The sequence below is a fragment of the Lissotriton helveticus genome, chromosome 6 (assembly GCF_964261635.1).
Source record: "Lissotriton helveticus chromosome 6, aLisHel1.1, whole genome shotgun sequence".
In the NCBI taxonomy this organism is placed as follows: domain Eukaryota; kingdom Metazoa; phylum Chordata; class Amphibia; order Caudata; family Salamandridae; genus Lissotriton; species Lissotriton helveticus.
In genome coordinates, this window is record NC_136067.1 from 977,524,513 (window position 1) to 977,547,089 (window position 22,577).

Sequence of the window (22,577 nt, forward strand, 5' to 3'; positions counted from 1 at the left end):
TACCCCAAACTGTCTTTGTATAGTCTAATATATGCCAAAGACAGAAATGGAAGTGGTAAAATCAATTTTGTCCACAGATTGAGAAAGATGGAAAGAATGTCAATAGAGCTGTTTCTGCTTACCTCAGCGACCATAGGATGGGCTCCATCTATAACAACAATCTACGTTTTGATATGGATGACATCTACAGAAGTGATGGAGTACACTTCACAGATCAAGGAAACAAAGTCTTTCTCAACAACCTAAAGCTGTACATCCGCACTTACATGTAGCTACAACAAACTCATAATGAAAACTAGGGCTCTTTTTAGAGCCATCCAATAACACAATAGTGAATCACATGTTTTTTTTTACACATCCTTGCTCTTTTTGAATTTTTGTGGATTTGCGCACCCATCGCAAATCTCCAAAAGCATGAATTTAATGTACTACAACACAAAACACTTTTCAGGTTTAACTTTTAATTTTATTTATTTTTACTAATTCTATCACATTTAATATTATTATTAACCTCAATCACACTACCTCTATACAGCAACTTTACAAATGCAACACTACCTTCTATATTATATACTACAATATTATTTATTTGAGGTGGCTCCATAAATCCACTGCAACATTACACGAGGGCTGCGCTGAGAGGCGTGATGGGGTTGTGACTCTATAACAGAAAGAAAAAAAAATGCCCCACTTCCATTATTCGGTATCCGCCTTGGGGACCCCATCCCCCAGGGCATTGCCTTTTTTTATAAAAAAAAAATGTATATTACAGGAGGGATGCAGCTTCGCCCCTTCCTTTGGCCACTTTTGTCCCCGGGGATCCCATCCCCGGGACATAGCATCATGTTGGAGACTGCAGGGGAGCCCCAATGCCCCGCTGTATCTGCCAGCTACCCACCTCCTGCGGGTGCCGGCACTGCTTTTGGACAAGGGTAGCTGTTGACCCGCAGCTCCCCTTGTCCAAAAGCAATTCTGCTTTGCTTCATGGAAGCAAGAGCAGGTTTTTTGCTCTCTTTTCCATCAAGCAAAGCAGAGTTTGCAATGACAGGACGGGAGCTTTGCTCCCGGCCTGTCATTGCAAATTGCAATGTCTCAGGAGTAGGCACCCCAGGACATTGCTGGAGCTGGCCCTGGGGGGTGGTGGTCCCCAGGCCCATGGAGGGCTCCTGGAGGGGGTCCGCGCAGCCCCCTCCCAAACTGTTATACATCCCCAGTGAAGTGTTTGTCCCCAGGGGTCCACAACAGACCCCCACCCCTAATTAAAATTGCCCCATGGGGGTGGTGGTCCCAGGGGCAGTATGGGGAGGGGCAGGAGCCCCCTCAAACATTTTTAAATTGAAGTCCCAGGGAAGTGGCAATCTCCGGGGCTTGGGGGGCTTGGGGGGCTTGCGAGGTCCTCTGCCCATACTCTGTAATGTCCCAGGGAGGTGCCAATCCCTGGGGCAGTGTAGGGGGGCAGCAGCCCCCATGCACTTTACAAAGAAGCCCCAGGGAGGTGGCGGTCCCCGGGGCTACGGGGCTGGATGCCCCCACATAGTATTTAAAAAGCTTCCGGAAATTGGCGGTCCCCAGGGCTAGCAGTGTCATATATAAAACCACCAGCAGTGTGCCAAGAGTTTCGTTTGCAGATTGTTGTAAAAAGGGGCGTGGCCACGGACGACCTTTCAGAAATCCCACTGTTTGGGGCCTACTCGAGGTACCTGGTGGGCTAGTTGGCCCCTAAGGACCATCAGCAGTGAAGGAGATTTCATCCCCAAACCCAGCGCATGCCAGGAGGCATGTTTGCAGTGTAGCCGGAGAGGGAGCGGGGCCTCCGGCACGTTGCTGGTTTCTTTCTTTTTTTATTTTATGAAGGGTGGCTGTGGGGCCCCCCTTCGCTTGACCCTCTGGGCCACGGGGACCCCATGCCCTGGGGCCTGAGCAATTTAAAAAAGAAAAAAAAATGAAAAGGGAGGGGCCCATGCGGACACCTTCCAGAGGCCGATTACATCCCCAGGGCTAGGCCTTTGTTTTTTTGCTTTTACAGGGCAGTGGGGCTGTGCAGCCCTCCTCCCAGGCCAATTTCACCCTGGGGAGCCAATCCCCTGGGGCTTGGCCATTCCTTTATTTTAAAAAGGGAGTGGGGCTGAGCGGCCCTCTCCCGAGCAATTTTTGCCCCTGGTAATGGCTTGGCCATTTAAAAAAACCTGAATCTTTTCCAAATAAGTGGGCCAAGTGGCCCCCTCCAGGGCTATTTTTGGGCCGTGGGGACCCCATCCTTCAAGGCATGGCCTCATTTGGGAGCGCTTTGCTTGTGGGAACTCCTGACATGCAGCACCCTTCTCCCAAAAGCAAAACTGTTTCGCTTTATGGAAGCAAGAGTAGTTTTCCTGCTCTCTCCATGTAGTGAAGCAGAAGTTTGCTATGACAGGGCTGGAACAATGCTCCTGCCCTGCCATAGCAAACTGCAATGTCCCGGGGGTAGGCACCCCACACATTTCTTTAAACAAAAATCCCCGGGTGGAGGTGGTAGTCCCCAGGGCTGCGGGGGGCCACATGCCCCTGCATATCATTAACATAACCCCGGGGAGGTGGCGGTTCCCGGGGCTGTGAGAGTTCCCACGTATCATAATTCATCATTTCCCCCAGGATCCGGCCCACCCGGGGGCCTCAAGAAAATGAATTGCGGGAGACCGCATTTTGTTTTTTTAAAGTTTTGGTGGGATTTGCATGCCCTACGCAAAACCCACTGAATGTATTTTTTTTTAAATGCTTTTTTGGGCCCTTGGGGTCCCAGTTGGACCCCCTGAGCAGGCCTAAAGGTCGGGATGTTTCTACCCTTAACACTTTTCTTTTTTTTTCACCTTTTACTTGTGACTCTGTTTAACTGAGTCACAAGATGGCTGCCAACACCTCCTGGTTTGAAGTGTTGGCAGCCAATTCGAGTCCAACTAACAATTGGGAGGGTTTGCAGATCCACCGCGGTCACCAGATACTAATATTTTTTCAAATATGAATCTCTCAGGACCTGCTGACAGATTGACACAATTTAAAGCAAGGAATTTACTCTGGACCAAGAGCTACCTTTCTGCCAAATTTGGTGTAATTCCGTTCAGCATTTCCGGTTGTAGCTGCAACAAATCTTTCCTATGGCATTTTGAGACCCCCCTTTTTTCTCAGACCCCGCTTGACGAATCACCCCAAAACTTTCAAGACAAGAGCTGACCTGTGAGGGTCATTAATTTTGAAAATTTCATCCAATGGTGCCAAATATATTGGCAAATTAGAAAACGCTTTACTTTGCAAACTAGGTCCTAACTATACCTACATACTGACGACTGCCAGTAGGTAATATATGTATATATATGTGTGTGTGTGTATTTGTGTGTGTGTGTGTGTATATGGGTGTGTGAGTGACTATGTGTGTGCATTATATATATATATATATATATATTCACTGAAAAAACCATAGGTTATAGACCATATATAGTTAGGAATTAGCATTTACAAAACCTTGAAAATTCACTGAAAAAACCATAGGTTATAGACCATATATAGTTAGGAATTAGCATTTAGAAAACCTTATTTTACTCACACAAAACCATTGAAATTCCATATATAGTTAGTTGCACTAACTATATATCGCGCATCCGCAATCCACTGCTGATGATGTCACATATTACATCATTCATGACATGGTCAGTGACATCACTGATGACATCACTGATGACATCTCAAATGACATCACTGATGACAACATCCAGTGACTGTATGTTTCTGTAAAGTTAAAATATGTTTTACATATTGAAGAATGAGTAGATGTATAAGTGTCTGAATGAAGGTTTTAGTAGGTGCGTGATTGACTGTATGAGTGAGTGATTAAATGCGTCCTACTGAATGCATAGGTTAGTGACTAAACTGTGTGAAAGTTTGCATCAGTATGTCTGTTGTTGTGCAAGCTGCTGCATGTGTTGATCAGTAGCTATATGAGTGGCTATATGGGTTATTGATTGGTTGGCCAAGTATTTGTATGGGAGACTGAGTGTGTGTGTGGCTGGTTGGGAGGTGTGTGACTCTGTGCAGATCAATGTGTACTTGTATCAGTGATTGTATAAGAGAGTAAGTATGTGTTAGTATATGTTTGAAAATGTAAGGTGCTCTATGTTTAACTGTATAGATTAGAAAATGGAGGTGTGATTGATTCTTTGCATGACTGACTAGGTGTGTGAGTAACTCCATGGATGAGCAACAGAGTGTAAATGTCTGTATAGGTGTATGAGTGCATATGATAGTGTTGTAAAGATGAGTGATTGTATGTATGAATGATTGTATGGATGAATGAGTGAATGTGTGTGTAGACGTAGGAATCAGTGAGTGCGTATGTAGTAACTAGTATTGGTGTGTCAATGGTTTCAAAAATTATACTCTGTATTTAACACTGGTTGTAACAGAGGTTATATTAAAATGTGAGGAGATGCATTGTATTGTCACATGAATGATATCATCAGTGATGTGGTCATTGATGTCAAATGAGATGTCATCAGTGATGTCATTTGAGATGTCATCAGTGATGTCATCAGTGATGTCACTGACCATGTCATGAATGATGTCATATGTGACATCATCAGCAGTGGATTGCGGATGCGCGATATATAGTTAGTGCAACTAACTATATATGGAATTTCAATGGTTTTGTGTGAGTAAAATAAGGTTTTCTAAATGCTAATTCCTAACTATATATGGTCTATAACCTATGGTTTTTTCAGTGAATTTTCAAGGTTTTGTAAATGCTAATTCCTAACTATATATGGTCTATAACCTATGGTTTTTTCAGTGAATTTCATTGGTTTTTTAACAGCTAATATCTGTAGCTGTAAAATGTATTCTTCTTTAAATCCAAAAATATATTTTATATGTTTATGAATAATTTTTTTTTTTATATATTTTTTTCTTCGTTCCCGCTTCGCGAATCGGGAAGCTTCCCGTTAGCTGACCTTGATGCCGCGAAATAGACCGCGAGCCGGTAAACGTTTCTTTACCGCAAGTGCCGCGTTAGAAAACAACATCGTGACGCCTCCCGTCCGCATGACGTTTCACGTTGTCGCGTGATACGTCATATGACGTGCTACGTTAGCGAACTGGTACGCGAAGCGAGTCGCAAAGCGCAGGTTTCTGGAAGCAAACCGGGAGGCCCTGCAAAGCGCTTAACGTAAACACAGCAGGTCATGTGACTTGGTAATAACACTTTTCATTGGTTCATTTCACTTTTGGTTTCCTAATGATGTAAGACTAGGTCATATAATCTAAAATGAACACTTTTCATTGGTTGAGAACTCTTGTTTTTCCCAAATGATGAAAATCCCTCCTTCTTTCCTCACTCTGACTTTCATCATTGTGAGAGAAAGACCCTTTGTGATCACTGAGCAATGGCTTCTTTAGTAGCTTCAGCTGGTGCTTCCCCACCACCTCCACCACCTCCAAGGAAGAGTGGACCACCTGCTCAAGTTATAATTCAACAAGAAGAGGAAGAAGAGGAACAGAACGACGAGCACGAAGAGAGGCAGTTTTTGCCTGAGGAGCCCAGGACGTCTCACCGGAAAGAAAACTTCATTTGGCAATTTTTTAAAATTCCCAAAGGTCAGAAAAAAGTAAATGCAAGATACGTAACTTGCCTTATATGTCAAGATAGACTGTCCAGAGGAACCGAGAAAAAATACAGTTTCGGAAACTACACAATGCATCGCCATATGACTAGGTGGCATCCTAACAACTACAGTGCTGCACAGTTTCGGAACGACCTAGATAATCTCCCTATTATGGCCAGAAGATCTGTTGTACCGGAAGTAACGGGACCAGAGGGCAGGGAGATGGTGCCAAATATACAAATGAGATTTGGTGAAGTAAAACACATCTGCGTATTTTGCGATGGATTCATTTGCTACGGAGAAAGAAGCATCACTCTGATCAACAGAGCTATTGACTATCATATGCAAGTTTGTACGAAACGCCCAAAATAATAAATACTTTTTTTTGTTTTGTTGCTCCTGTTGAGCCCTTTACAATGAATCGTTTTCATTGCCCCCTCCAAGAAAAACCCAAAAAAATATAAAACTGTTCAGAAAAATTCAAAAAAAGTAAAAAAATGTTCAGAAAAAAAAAAAAAAAGTTCTTTTCAGAACTACCTCCCCGTTATTAAAAAATTGGTACAATATTTGGAACTGTGCCAACCTCTATTTCTCTTAGTTCGCTTCCCAGTTCGCTCGCCGGTACGCGAACCGGAAGCGAACCAAAAACAGTAAGTATAAGGGAAGGAAACAGACACTTATGTTAAAAGAAAGACAGCTATAGGGGAGTAAACTAGAGATACTATTACCCGTAATCCACTGCTGATGATGTCACATATTACATCATTCATGACATGCTCAGTGACATCATCAGCAGAGGATTGCGGGTTTTTTGGCAACGTGCCTTATCCACGGTTTAATAACGCTGCCTTTTGCTTTATATAAGTTTTCAAATTGTATGAAATATATACCAATAGGTCGTTATGAACCTTTAGGTAGTGCTTTTCTTCATGAGGTCTGGTCGCTTCCATACACATACAGATGTTTCAAAGATGATCAAGAAGTTTATCTGAATGGAGAGGAATGCACTGAGACGCCAGATCATTCACTAATGTGTAGGCACATACAGTTACACGGTTCATGCAACAAACACCGACCAAATATGGCTTGCGTGTTGCAAGGCACGCCAGTTCCTGCTATCATCCCCACGTTCAAGTTGTTGGAAAATGGTAGTTATTTGATGCTCAATAATGAAGATTGTTCTGAGTTAATTAAAAGTATTCCTTTTATCGTAACAGTAAGTGAACGGGTTATTTGCTGCAGAAATGTTCTATTTCCTCCCACACATGAACATAGGGAGTTTTCAATTTGGCCACAAATACCAACCTTGGGAGAGATTTCAACGGCATGGCAAGAATAAGAGCTCTTTTGTCTCAGAGAGAGGTGGCCTTGAGTTCGGCCCGTGAAACTTTCGTGCTTCACATAGCGAACACCCGTACAGAGGTGCAGACCCTTTTCAATTCACATTTGCCTTTCAATTTCAGCAAGATGGTTCGGACTATCTTTAACGCATCCTCCACAAAGGCCCTGGCGCACTTTTTTAAAGTTGTTACCAGTGGTCTCGTGACTTCATTTGAGAAAATCTTTGGAGTCATCCCTGCTTTCTTTCATTGTATTTTCTCCACTCTGCTTCGTGGATTGGCATTTTTACTTGCATTACCAGCGGACGCTCTTGTGCTTTTTTACATTTTTAAATATGGATGTCCCTCCTATGCAACCTCCCACCCTGCAGCTGCTGACACTGTTCCGCAATCGCATGCTAGAATATTATGGCACAATGCCGTTGGCGATATTAAGCACGGCATATGGATTATCTTTTCGATTCTCCTACTTCACCTGTGTCCAGCCTGTATTTCACTGCCTGACCTGTGATTTCGATTGGGCCATTGATTTGTGTCTCTGCGGACCGGTTTCTCCTGACGTCGACTTTAATCAGCTGATGACTCCTATCATTACTCACGAGTTGGTTTGTCCTGGCGAAAGGATTATGGCTGTGGCATTGATGCATGGACTATTTGGTCCCTGGAATTTACTGGCGGCAGCACAGTCTTTCTTGGAACAGAGCTTTCTTGAAAACCCACCGAGCTGTCCTCTGATGGTGATAGAGGATCCGGTGCTGGGAGAGCACGTATGTTCTTTTCCGCTTTTAAATTGGATGGCTGAACTGTTTTCGGATGAAGACGGTGACTTCCTATTGGAGGCTGTTGCAGCTTATTTTGCATACACAGTTATGTCATAGACCTTTTTCATGTTTGATATGCTGAGTACTAGCATTTCATTGACAATTCATTGACTTATTTTTCAAGTTTTTATTATTTACCTTGCCTATTGGCTTAAGACTCGATAAAGTACTTGGCTGTTTTATTTTTCTTTAGCATTAAATTTTCCTAGTTTTTAATGCTTTACCTTGCGGACCGTCCACATATAAACTTGCAATCTGCTCTCATGAGATGGCACTTCTATTATCTTATTCAGTTCGTTTCCGGATCATGGGGAGGTGTCATCTAGGTCCTGGATATCTTTACACTGTGTTAAGTTAGCATGGGCTCATTACCGGTTTAAACGCCATTTTTCCTTTTTTGCAACTTCTGCACACGACACTTAGTTGTTGCTTTAGCTTTCCACCTAGTAGTTCATCGTGGTTTACATGAGAATAATATGTTATTGCTCTACTATCTGCTTTGCTTGTTAAACTATATCTGTACAGCGAGTGCTAAAGTTTCAAGAACAACACGATACAGAATTGTTATGAGGTCTGATCTCCACGACTTCATACTCATAACATAAGTGCAACTTCTGCCAATTCTGGGCATGAGGAGGGTTTTATATTGCTTTGCCGAACACACATACACAACAGTTGATGCGGTTCACATGAAGAGAGAGCTGGTGTATGCTGATGTGATTCCTTCAAATCTAAGACACTAAAGTATGGGCACGCCCTAAACCAACACAAAGAGACCTTCTTAGCAAATAATATAATATGTGTATTAGGGAGGGTGAGATATAAGCAGCCGCGGGCCGTGGAGGGAGTTACGGTGAGGCAGGGAGGCGGGGAGGGGGAGAAGCAGGGTGGAGCCCTCTCTACCCTGCCCCTCCCCGCCTCCCTGCCCCACCGTAACTCCCTCCACGGCCCGCGGCTGCTTATAAGTGTTGCTAACTCTTATTCATTTACAGCATGTTAACATACTGTCACCATTCGCTTTTTATGTACTAGTAACTATGCTGGTAATTTTGCTACTGATAATATGTGTACTTGTATTCTCCACCCTGCTTCTCCCCCTCCCCGCCTCCCTGCCTCACCGTAACTCCCTCCACGGCCCGCGGCTGCTTATAAGTGTTGCTAACTCTTATTCATTTACAGCATGTTAACATACTATCACCATTCGCTTTTTATGTACTAGTAACTATGCTGGTAATTTTGCTACTGATAATATGTGTACTTGTATTATCTAAGGTACTACGCCTGAGAAGACGGCATTAGTAAATAAACATTTCAAATACACATGTGTTCTTCTTAACTCCATGTTCTGGTTTCTAAGAAATATATAACGACCGACTGTTCATGAGTTCCACGTATCCTGAGGTACTATAAGTTCATATTCTGGATTGTCTAAACATTGAGAGTTTGTTATATCCAATGTGACACTGTACCTAGCTTGCTAAGGAGTTTTTGATTACTAACGTGAGTTTTGGGACACCCTAATTCGCCGAGGTTCCAATCCTCTGTCCACAGTTCTGTGTGAGAACAGAAACCCTGCGACAGGGGCACCCCCGACCCTTGCTGGAGCTTCATCACACTTGCGATACAACTCCAGCAATGCGCCACCTTTACGGCACAGATACATCACGCATCTGTGCTGTTTTTGCCCCATGATGCGCCGCATTGTAAATGCAGCACACCATAGGTGACGGAACAGCGGCACAGAATGACTAACACATCCCTGGTGATGCGCCAGTCATCATAAATGTATCCCTATGCTTCTTATCTTGTTAGAGATGAACCGCCATATGTATCATCAAAGTTTTTTGCATTTCCTAAATAGCGAACTTTAAGGAATAAATAGCGATTCTTTACCATTCCTAGTTTGCGATTAGCTATTTGCTAATTACAAATTACCCATTCATTTCCTTCATTTCCATAGGGCGGTTGGACTCACTTTTAGCTCGAACGGCTGAATGGATTTCCACGAAACTTGGCAAAATTGTAGGGACTGGTAGCCCGATGTGCCTTTGCTATGTCTCAAGATATATGCTCCAGTGGTTTTTACGAAAATTAACTTTGAAAAATATATATTGGGCTACATTGGCCTATATATATGTTGGAGCCCAAATGTAGCCCAATGTAGCCCAATGAAGCCCAATGTAGCCCAATGTAGCCCAAAGATGGCCGCCAGACACACAAATAAACAAATGTAGCCCAAATATCAGCCAGATGTAGCCCAACTATAGCCCAGTGACAGAATGACCAATCAGCTTCGCAAACCTCCGTTACGCGAAGCGGAGCGCTGTTACAGATATATATCTTTTTTTGAACGTTAATTTCTCAAAATCCACTGGAGCACATATATTGAGACCTAGCAAAGGCACATCGGGCTACCAGTCCCTAATATTTTACCAAGTTTCGTGCAAATCCATTCAGCCGTTCGATTATTATTATTATTTATTTTTTTTGCCCCGCGGGGCCCTTTTAAAACCTCCACATCAAACCTAGGGGGTCAGCGAGGATCTACTATTCCCCCTTATGGTCATTTGCCCCTTCGCTTTCGCCTCCTCTTGTCTCTCGATCCTACCGAGAGACAAGATGGCGGCCGCTACGGACTGTTTGGAATGTTGACAGACGCCGGAGAACCAATCAGCTTCGCTTCACAAAGCTCCGTTGCGCGAAAAGTACGCGTCCTGGGACGCTGCCTGGTCCGCTGTTACAGATATATATCTTTTTTTAAACGTTAATTTCTCAAAATCCACTGGAGCACATATATTGAGACCTACAAAAGGCACATCGGGCTACCAGTCCCTACAATTTTGCCAAGTTTCGTGCAAATCCATTCAGCCGTTCGGGCTAAAAGTGAGGCCAACCGCCCTATGGAAAACTCAATGTTAAAAACACGTTTTGGGACCCCCCTTTTTTCTCGGCCCCCCCTTGACGAACCCCCCCCAAATTTTCAAGGGCTGCTCAGAAACAAAATGTGCCATTTTCCTGAAAATTTCAGCCAATTCCGTCCACAAACGCCAAAGTTATTAGACATAGAATTTTCAAAAATCCCATAGAGAAAAAATCCTAACTATATGTACCTACTGGCGACCGCCAGTAGGTAATATATATATATATATATATATATATATATATATATATATATATATATATCTAAACAACCTCCTTCAAGAAAGAGCAGAGGCCACGTTAGGGGAAACACCACGGAGGCATCTTTATTCAGACAGGTTAACACGGCGAATGCATTTCAGCTTCTTCAAGCCTTCCTCAGCGCCCACAATTATCAGCGAAGGTTGACGCCAGCGTGGTTTAGATGTCCTGCCCCTTGCTTTTACGCTGTGTTCCGCTCCGCCCCAGTCTTTGCTCACCTGTTGTAGTTTGCATAGTGTGAGCAAACTGCAACTCCCAGAGTACATCATTCAATCCAGGTAAGTGATGCGGGGGTGGAAAAAATTCTTATTAAGCGGAGTTCAGGGCACCACGTTTTCATCAAATCCAGTGTGCTGTGTGATGGCTGAACAATTGTGCCTCCTTGGGTCCCCAGACCGCACAGCCACAAAACCACAGGAAACATCACGGCGGGGGCTAACATGCAGTCACGGTCGCCCAGCGTAGAGTCAATGACCCCAACACCGCCCATTCTCCTTCTGTGTTCTGTGGCGGACCATGGCTAATCCAATACCTTGGAAGAAAGAACGCAGAAACAGTCCGTTTCAGCAACAGCCAGTGTTCGCCAGGCCACTTGAAATGCGGGGACCTCTGTTGCGTGACTCCAGCTAGCACGCTCAAATATCTAAACAACCTCCTTCAAGAAAGAGCAGAGGCCACGTTAGGGGAAACACCACGGAGGCATCTTTATTCAGACAGGTTAACACGGCGAATGCATTTCAGCTTCTTCAAGCCTTCCTCAGCGCCCACAATTATCAGCGAAGGTTGACGCCAGCGTGGTTTAGATGTCCTGCCCCTTGCTTTTACGCTGTGTTCCGCTCCGCTCCAGTCTTTGCTCACCTGTTGTAGTTTGCATAGTGTGAGCAAACTGCAACTCCCAGAGTACATCATTCAATCCAGGTAAGTGATGCGGGGGTGGAAAAAATTCTTATTAAGCGGAGTTCAGGGCACCACGTTTTCATCAAATCCAGTGTGCTGTGTGATGGCTGAACAATTGTGCCTCCTTGGGTCCCCAGACCGCACAGCCACAAAACCACAGGAAACATCACGGCGGGGGCTAACATGCAGTCACGGTCGCCCAGCGTAGAGTCAATGACCCCAACACCGCCCATTCTCCTTCTGTGTTCTGTGGCGGACCATGGCTAATCCAATACCTTGGAAGAAAGAACGCAGAAACAGTCCGTTTCAGCAACAGCCAGTGTTCGCCAGGCCACTTGAAATGCGGGGACCTCTGTTGCGTGACTCCAGCTAGCACGCTCAAATATCTAAACAACCTCCTTCAAGAAAGAGCAGAGGCCACGTTAGGGGAAACACCACGGAGGCATCTTTATTCAGACAGGTTAACACGGCGAATGCATTTCAGCTTCTTCAAGCCTTCCTCAGCGCCCACAATTATCAGCGAAGGTTGACGCCAGCGTGGTTTAGATGTCCTGCCCCTTGCTTTTACGCTGTGTTCCGCTCCGCCCCAGTCTTTGCTCACCTGTTGTAGTTTGCATAGTGTGAGCAAACTGCAACTCCCAGAGTACATCATTCAATCCAGGTAAGTGATGCGGGGGTGGAAAAAATTCTTATTAAGCGGAGTTCAGGGCACCACGTTTTCATCAAATCCAGTGTGCTGTGTGATGGCTGAACAATTGTGCCTCCTTGGGTCCCCAGACCGCACAGCCACAAAACCACAGGAAACATCACGGCGGGGGCTAACATGCAGTCACGGTCGCCCAGCGTAGAGTCAATGACCCCAACACCGCCCATTCTCCTTCTGTGTTCTGTGGCGGACCATGGCTAATCCAATACCTTGGAAGAAAGAACGCAGAAACAGTCCGTTTCAGCAACAGCCAGTGTTCGCCAGGCCACTTGAAATGCGGGGACCTCTGTTGCGTGACTCCAGCTAGCACGCTCAAATATCTAAACAACCTCCTTCAAGAAAGAGCAGAGGCCACGTTAGGGGAAACACCACGGAGGCATCTTTATTCAGACAGGTTAACACGGCGAATGCATTTCAGCTTCTTCAAGCCTTCCTCAGCGCCCACAATTATCAGCGAAGGTTGACGCCAGCGTGGTTTAGATGTCCTGCCCCTTGCTTTTACGCTGTGTTCCGCTCCGCCCCAGTCTTTGCTCACCTGTTGTAGTTTGCATAGTGTGAGCAAACTGCAACTCCCAGAGTACATCATTCAATCCAGGTAAGTGATGCGGGGGTGGAAAAAATTCTTATTAAGCGGAGTTCAGGGCACCACGTTTTCATCAAATCCAGTGTGCTGTGTGATGGCTGAACAATTGTGCCTCCTTGGGTCCCCAGACCGCACAGCCACAAAACCACAGGAAACATCACGGCGGGGGCTAACATGCAGTCACGGTCGCCCAGCGTCCCATATATAAATAGATATGCATGTATATATGTATGTATGTTTAACCTACTGGCGGTCACCAGTAGGTAGTTATAGTTAGGACCTGGTTTCCATAGGAAAAGTGTTTTTTGTTTTCCCAATAACTTTGGCACCGGTTGATGAATCTTCGCAAAATTTGCAAAATATATGATCAGCTTTTGTCAGCTCCTGTCTTTAAGTTTCATGGTGACTCGCCAATCGGTGGCCGCGAAAAAAATGGGGTCCCAAAAGGCATTATCCCTATGTTATTTTCCATAGGAAACTTTAGTCAAAGCTACAGCCCGAACTGATGAACGGAATTACACCAAATTTGGCAAAACGATAGCCCTTGGTTCAGAAAGAGTTGTTTTTGTTAAATTGTATAAATCCATTCATTAGTTCCTGAGGAATTAGAAATAGAAAAAGTATTGATATGTAGGGTATAGCGGTGAGTTTGCGAACCCTCCAGAGCACGAGCTTCACCGTGATTTGCTACCAACACTCCAAACCAGGAATTGTTGGCAGCCATCTTGTGACTCAGTAGAACTGAGTCACAAGAAAACAGTGAAGAAAATGTTTAAGAACATTAAAAATGGGGGCAGGGTAGAAACACCCTGACCCCCCTAGGCCTGCTCAGGGTTCCCGCAAGGACCCACAGGGCCCAAAAAAGCATTATTTTAAAAATAATGTTTGGCGGAATTCACGCTGGAATCGCTAATCCCACCGAAATTATAAAAAACAAATGATGGTCTACTGCGCTTCATTTAAATGAGGCCCCCAGGTGGGCAAGGTCCTGGGGGCATTGTCTGATTAATAATAGAGGGGCCTGCGGGGCCCCCCGCAGCCCCGGGGACCGCCACCTTCTCGAGGCTATGCTGACTGTTTGCAGGGGCATGTGGCCCAGAATCTGCCCTGGGGACCGCCACCTTCCCGGGGCTTTTGAATTGTATGCAGGGGGCACGCAGCCCCCGCAGTCCTGGGGACCGCCACCTCCCCGGGACTCTGCTTTTTTCAATTTCGGGGATCCTTTACAGACCCCCAGCACTGGGTACCACCACCTCCCTGGGGCTTTCTAAATAAAGGGAGGCGGGCTGAGTGGCCCCCCTCTAGGAGCCCTCGATGTCCCTGGGGACCACCACCCCCCAGGGCCGGCTCCTGCAGTGTCCCAGGGTGCCCAACTCCAGTACACTGCTGTTTGCTCTGGCAGGGTGGGAGCCGTGCAGCTCCCGCCCTGTCAAAGCAAACTCTGGTTTGGATTTTGTCAACAGTGATGTCACTGACCATTTCATGAATGATGTAATATGTGACAATATCAGCAGTGCATTGCGGGGGCACGAGTTATAGGTAGCTGAACTAACTATAACGGCGGAATTTCTCTGGTTTTGTACGAGTGAAATGTCCAAATATTTTTTGTGTTATATATATATATATATATATATATATTCACTGAAAAAACCATAGGTTATAGACCATATATAGTTAGGAATTAGCATTTAAAAAACCTTATTTTACTCACACAAAACCATTGAAATTCCATATATAGTTAGTTGCACTAACTATATATCGCGCACCCGCAATCCACTGCTGATGATGTCACATATTACATCATTCATGACATGGTCAGTGACATCACTGATGACATCACTGATGACATCTCAAATGACATCACTGATGACATCACTGATGACATCTCATTTGACATCAATGACCACATCACTGATGATATCATTCATATCATAACAATGCATCTCCTCACATTTTAATATAACCTCTGTTACACTCAGTGTTAAATACAGAGTATAATTTTTGAAACCATTGACACACCAATACTAGTTACTACATACGCACTCACTGATTCCTACGTCTACACACACATTCACTCATTCACCCATACAATCATTCATACATACAATCAATCATCTTTACAACACTATCATATGCACTCATACACCTATACAGACACTCACACTCTGCCACTCATCCATGGAGTTACTCACACACCTAGTCAGTCCTGTAAAGAATCAATCACACTTCCATTTTCTAATCTATACAGTTAAACATAGAGCACCTTACGTTTTCAACCATATACTAACACATACTTAGTCTCTTATACAATCATTGATACAAGTACACATTGATCTGCACAGAGTCACACACCTCCCAGCCAGCCACACACACACTCAGTCTCCCATGCAAATACTTGGGCAATCAATCAATAACCCATATAGTTACTCATATAGCTACTGATCAACACATGCTGCAGTTTACAGAACAACAGACATAATGATGCACAAATTAAGACAGTTTAGTCACTAACCCATGCACTCAGTGAGACACATTTAATCACTCACTCATACATTCAGTCATGCACCTACTAAATCCTTCGTCCAGACACTTATACTTCCACTCATTCTTCAATATGTAAGACATATTTTAACTTTACAGAAACACACAGTCACTGGATGTTGTCATCAGTGATGTCATCCGTGATGTCATTTGAGATGTCATCAGTGATGTCATCAGTGATGTCACTGACCATGTCATGAATGATGTAATATGTGACATCATCAGCAGTGGATTGCGGGTGCGCGATATATAGTTAGTGCAACTAACTATCTATGGAATTTCAATGGTTTTGTGTGAGTAAAATAAGGTTTTTTAAATGCTAATTCCTAACTATATATGGTCTATAACCTATGGTTTTTTCAGTGAATTTTCAAGGTTTTGTAAATGCTAATTCCTAACTATATATGGTCTATAACCTATGGTTTTTTCAGTGAATTTCATTGGTTTTTTAAAAGCTAATATCTGTAGCTGTAAAATGTATTCTTCTTTAAATCCAAAAATATATTTTATATGTTTATTAATAATTTTTTTTTTAAATATTTTTTTTGTTTCGCTCCCGGTTCGCGAACCGGGAAGCTTTCCGTTAGCTCAATTTGATGCCGCGACCCGGTCCGCGAACCGGTAAACGTTCCGTTAGCGCAACTGCCGCGTTAGAAATCAACATCGTGACGCGTCGCGGAAGCGCGACGTATCACGTTGTCGCGTAATGCGTCTTATGACGCGCTGCGTTAGCGCACCCGGAAGTGCTCCGGTACGCGAACCGAGGCGCGAAGCGCAGCGACCCGGAAGCGATCCGGGGCGCGTTCCGCAGCGCGTAACATAAGCGTGAGAGGTCATGTGACTTGTTAATAAAACTTTTCATTGGTTCATTTAACTTTTGGTTTCATAATCATGTAAGGCTAGGTCAGGTGACCTAAAAATAACACTTTTCATTGGTTTAGAACTATTGTTTTTCCCAAATGATGAAAACCCCTCCTTCTTTCCTCACTCTGACTTTCATCATTGTGAGAGGAAGACCTTTATTCATAGTAGAGCAATGGCTTCAGTACTTGCTTCAGCTGGTGCACCCCCACCACCACCTCCACCTCCTCATGGGAAGAGAGGACCACCTCCCCAGGTCATCACCAACACAGAGGAGGAAGAGGAAGAAATAGAGGAAGAGGAGAGAGAAGGACCACAGTTCTTGGAAGAGGTGCCCCGGGTTTCCCATAGGAAAGCCAGTTTCATTTGGCAGTTTTTTTCAATCCCTCCAGGGCAGAAGAAAGTGAATGCGAGGTATGTCACCTGCCTCATTTGCAAAGAGAAATTATCAAGAGGGACTGATAAAAAGTATAGCTATGGGAATTATACCATGCATAGGCACATGAACAGGTGGCATCCACTCAATTACAGCCGGGCGGAAATTCGTGACATGGAACAAAACCCAACAGCAACTCCTGTGGCCAGGTCAACATCGTTAATATCATTGACAGCAGCAGAGGCACGGGAAACCGTGCCAAACATCCAGGATAATTTTGGGCATATGAAATGTACTTGTCTGCACTGTGGTGCATTGATATCATGTGGTAACATGAGTATTAATTCCATCAACCTGGCTTATAACAATCATAATTGCCCTAACCGCCCCAGACAGTAATTTATTTTTTTGCTCCTGTTGAGCCCTTTTCAATGCCTGTTTTTTGTTGTTTCCCCCCCAAAAAAACCAAAAAAAATATAAAATTGTTCAAAAAATACAAAAAAAACAAAAAATGTTCAAAAAATAAAAAAAAATATAAAACAACAAAAACATTAAAAAAAAAGTTCTTTTCAGAACTACCTCCCCTTTCAAAAAAAATTGCTAGAATGTTTAGCACTCTGGCAAGCTCTATTTCTTTTAGTTCGCTTCCCAGTTCGCTTCCCGGTTCGCGAACCGGGAGCGAACCAAAAAAAATTTAAAAAGAAGAGTAAGTATAAGGAAAGTAAACAGAGAGTGATGTTAAAAGAAAGACAGCTATAGGGAGTAAACCAGAGATACTGTTTAATAGATCTATTTACCGAAGAAAAGACGGAAGAGGGTATAATTGTGGAAAACAAAATAGATAAGGAAGTGAAAGAAAAAAAAGAGAGTAGAACAATAACAAAGAAGAGTTTCTTGGAGAATGTGAGTGAATGTTCAAAATAAGATTAAAACATGGGGAATACCAGAGAGAAAAAATAGAAAACAGAAAACAAAAAATAACAGAAAAAGATTAATTGAAACAGCAAAGAAATGTAAATAACATAGAGCCATATCATCAACATAGGCAATAAAAGTTTTGCAGCTTTTATCGGCAGAAATATGTCACCAAAGCCGCTTTTGCGGCAGAAAACTGCCGCTAAAACCACTTTTGCACCAGTTTTCTGCCAATAAAAACAGCAATAATTTTATTGGCTGTGTTCATAATATGCCACTTAGTGTGCTTCAACTACACAGAGAAAGCATTATGAACAAGTAGTGAAAAAGTGATCAGTCAAAGACACTAAGAGTAATAGAGACGGAGTGAGTGAACAAGAGTGAGGAACTATGAGAAGAGAGGGACTGAGAAAAAGAGTGGAAGGAGTTGAGTAAGTAGGTAATAGAGAAAGGAATGAGGAAAGTAGCAAAGGCAGGAAACTGAGGGTTAAAGAAATGAAGCTGTGGAACTAATAGTAGGTGAATGTGATAGAAATGTAACGAAAAGAATACAAAACATTTACCTTATAATTGTCGTTAAATTACTCACTTTTTGTTTTTATACTTTCAATCTGTGAAAGAGAGAACAAACATTTGAAAAATATTAAAACATGTATTTAAAAATTACAAAAGACAAGGGAAAAGATTGAAGGACAAACAGTTTTTCAACAACTTTGACACTGACAAGAGCTTCTGCTTCTCCAGGCCCCCTATACAGTCCTAAAGATATACATTTTAAACTAACAGTATCTTGATGCAGATGAAGTGAGGCCTATCCTAAAACATGGTGCATCTTTTGCACTGCTGTTGTCTCAGAAAAGTGTCGCAAGACACTAACATTTTAAATGATTGCTTCAGGATGCCAATAAGATGTGTCCTATCCAGAGGTTTGTTTGAGGTGAGACCTACTCTGGGTTCCAAATGAAATTTCGAGTTGTTTGAAGAGAACAGAGGACATAATACATGTGAAGGCCTACCAATGAAGTAAGTCATGTCCACTTCACTCTTGAACAAAGGCCAGACCTCTTCTGTGTCCGTGGACAGACCTAAACTTCATCTGCACAATGTCATTCATAAACTTAGGAAACACAAGTGATGTAATTGAAAAATGTGGAGTTTCTTTTCCTCATTTCACAATCACATCACCTGTGTTGCCTTTGCTTAGGTATCTCATAGTGCAGATGTAGTCCAGCATATTAAACAGTACCTAGAAGTGCAGCACTGCATGCAACAACTTTGACACTTATAAAAGCTTTTGCTTCTGCATGCCCCCTACACAATGCTAATTATATACATTTTAAACTGATGGTATCTTGCTGGAGATGAACTGAAACCTATCTTGCAACATGGTGCATCTTTTACACAAAAGTGACCCACAATGGAGCAAAAGAGGCGCACGGCCACCATAAATCTGACCCTAACATTTTAAATGATTGTTTCAAGATGCCAATAAGGTGTAACCTATCCACAGATTTGTTTCAGGTAAGTCCTACTCAGGGTTGCAGATGGAATTTAGGTTTGTTGAAGAATACAGAGAAGATAATACATGTGGAGGCCTACCAACGAAGTGAGTAATGTCCACTGCACTCTTGAACAAATGTCAGACCTCCTCTGTCTCCAGGAACAGGCCTAAACCTCATCTATACAATGTGGTGTGTAATGTTAGGAAACACAGGTAATATAATTGAAAAACATGCACATTTTTTTGCTCATTCCACAATCATATGACCTGTGTTTCCTTTGCTTAGGTATCTCATTGTGGAAATGTAGTCTATCATATGAAAGACTACGTAGAATATGAGCACTGTATGCAAGAACTTTGACACTTACAGAAGCCTCTCCTTCTCCATGCCTCCTACACAGTTCTAAATGTACATCATAAATGGAAACAGTACAGAATTAATTATACATGTTAAATGGTTTATTTTTGCTGTTCTCAGAATGTATCAAATTTCACTAAAAACAGTGACTTGAAGGTATTCATCATATAATAGCGGGGAAAAAAAAACACAATCAAAATGATTGTGTTTAAAAAACCCATACAACATAACAAATCAGAATTCAGAACTCCTTAAAGTTAACTTACTTTCCATGACGTCAAAAGATGTCCTATGAACAGCTTACACTCTGTTGTGCTGTTATTACTTTCAGCCCGCCACTTTCTGAAAGAAAACCTCCATCGTTTTGAAAAACATGTTACATACAATAAATGACTTCTTGCTCTCTACCACAAGTTTCCACAAGGCCAAATCTTGTCAGAGCCATTTATAACTCTTGGATTTCTTGTAAGCCAATCCCGTCATTTGGCATTTCCGCAACTTTCAGAATTAAAATGTTGAAGATCATTTTCACAATCCTGGACTAGTAATATCTTCCCCTTCTTCCTCAGTCATGTTCTACATTTCCTATGACACTGATACTGCTTACTATGAAGCAGACTTACACTACCTCTATGACTACTACAATTATTTAATTCTCTACATCACTTTTAATCACAAAGCAATGTAAAACAGTAGACAGCATTGCAGACTTACATTCCCTCTACTCTATGTTTTGATTGGCTGCTTCAATTAGCTTATAAAAAGAAATAGTTTTTCTGAACTCATTCAAAGTGCACTTATTTCTCCATGACGTCCAGTCTTATCGTTAGAAGTTATGTCTCTGAACTACACTTATCCTCAAGGCCAAATCGTGTAGGAGCCATTAGAACTTCTTGAAATTCCTCAGAGCACATCCCGAGATTCTTTCCCTAAAATTTGGGTTTTAAAAACACCAGGTAAGAGTTTTTAAGGTCATACGGCAATTTGTTTTTGAAAATTAAAACAGAATCATTGCAGAATGACCAGCCATTTCTAGACTTTAAATAAGCTGTGTAATGTCCTGATGTTGTTGAAGGACCGTCATGATATATAATTGCTGCAGTTACAAAAGTCCTTCCTGATATTGACAACTGCGAAGCCACAACATTTTTAATTAAAGTTGTCAATTTTGTTCCATCAGGCCTACATCGTTGGAACATTAAAATGACATACTGGCCATATGTTCGTATAAATAATGTGGACATCATTTCAGATTTACATTGGCTACACTCCATGTTGTGATCAGCTGCTTTTACTAGCTTATTAAAGGAGACTGATTTACTGTCTGGCAAAGTTAAATATATAAATCTTTCTGAGTCTACACTAGTAGTACTTGATACCCTACAGTTCTCGCAGTCATGCTGCCATTGATAAGAAAGCCCAAACAGCTGATCTACATCTACACCTTCAGCATGCAATACATCAAGCATATACATTAAAAACTTCTGACAATCTTGCTGAATATTTTGAGAGAATTGTGTTTGGCCTGAACATCTGTCTAACAGATTTCGAATTTCAGACACACTTTCTATGTTTGTTCTATCAGTGCTACATTTTTCTAAGACAGAATTTAACAAACTGCAAAATCTTTGATCAGAATTGACCACAATCTCTTATTTTACATTTTCTAGAGAAAACAAAACATTAACCACTACATTAGCATAGCAGTTGACACCAGAACTGTTTTCAAATTGAAAACCAACAACATCTTCAACAGAATCCTTTTTGTTTCTGCTTATAATTTCAGGTTCATCGACTTTTCGTCTTTTTGCTACAACCTCACCAGTATTGGTCACATTTCTTCGTTTCCGGCCTACCACACGTTTCTCAAACAAAGGATATTGAGGCAAATGTGGCGCATACTCTCTTCTTAACCTATTGTATTCCTTAACACAATCTAGATCCGCACAAATGCTTGTGACAATACACTCAATCAAGTACAATCCCGATAAAGTTCTAACTCGTGACAATGCCACATATGCCATACCCTCCTTGAACACAGAACTGCCAATATTCACCAATGCACTGTCTACACTTAAACCTTGCGATTTATGGATTGTCACCGCATATGCCAAGCAAACAGGAAACTGCTTACGGTGAACATATAAGTCTTTTACAAGCAAAAATCCAGCAGAACAACGACCAATTAGCTGTACTTCCTCAATGCCATCAAATTTAATTTTTAAAAATTCAATTCCATCTCTATTTCTGTATTTTACAAAATCAACAACATTACCCATTGATCCATTTACCAGACCTCTTTCAACATGTAAATTCCTTCTTAAAATTATACGGCAGTTCAAGCACACATTCAGAGTCTTTTCAAAACCTGCAGTTTTAGATATACTCTTCTCTAATGAATCCAATTTTGTTTTCAGATTCTCAGACAAAATAATTGTTGATCCCATATGCTCTACTCTGTCAATAGCTTCCAGTTTCACAATCTCTTGCTTTTCTAAATGCAACATTTTGTTGTTGAATTTGGCACATTCTGCAAGAGTTGGCATCAAACATATTCTAGATTTCTTCTCAGTAATTTTCTGAAAAATATTCTCAGGCACAACATCTTGTTCTGGATATAAATTTGACAGTAATCGTGCATGTAAAGCTTCTTTCCCATGCTCGGTCACTTTTCCAGTTCTAACATCTTGTAGAATAGTCTTGTAAACTTCATCCTTCGCCTGACGCATATTTTCATGCAGTTCAGCATAATTGAAGTTTAACCATATATTGACGTTGCCAATGCTGCCTAGGCACTTCCTGGTATCTTCATGCGTGAGCATTTTGAACACAGGTTGCCCTTTCACTGGTGTCAGCTGCAGAAGATCTCCGAAA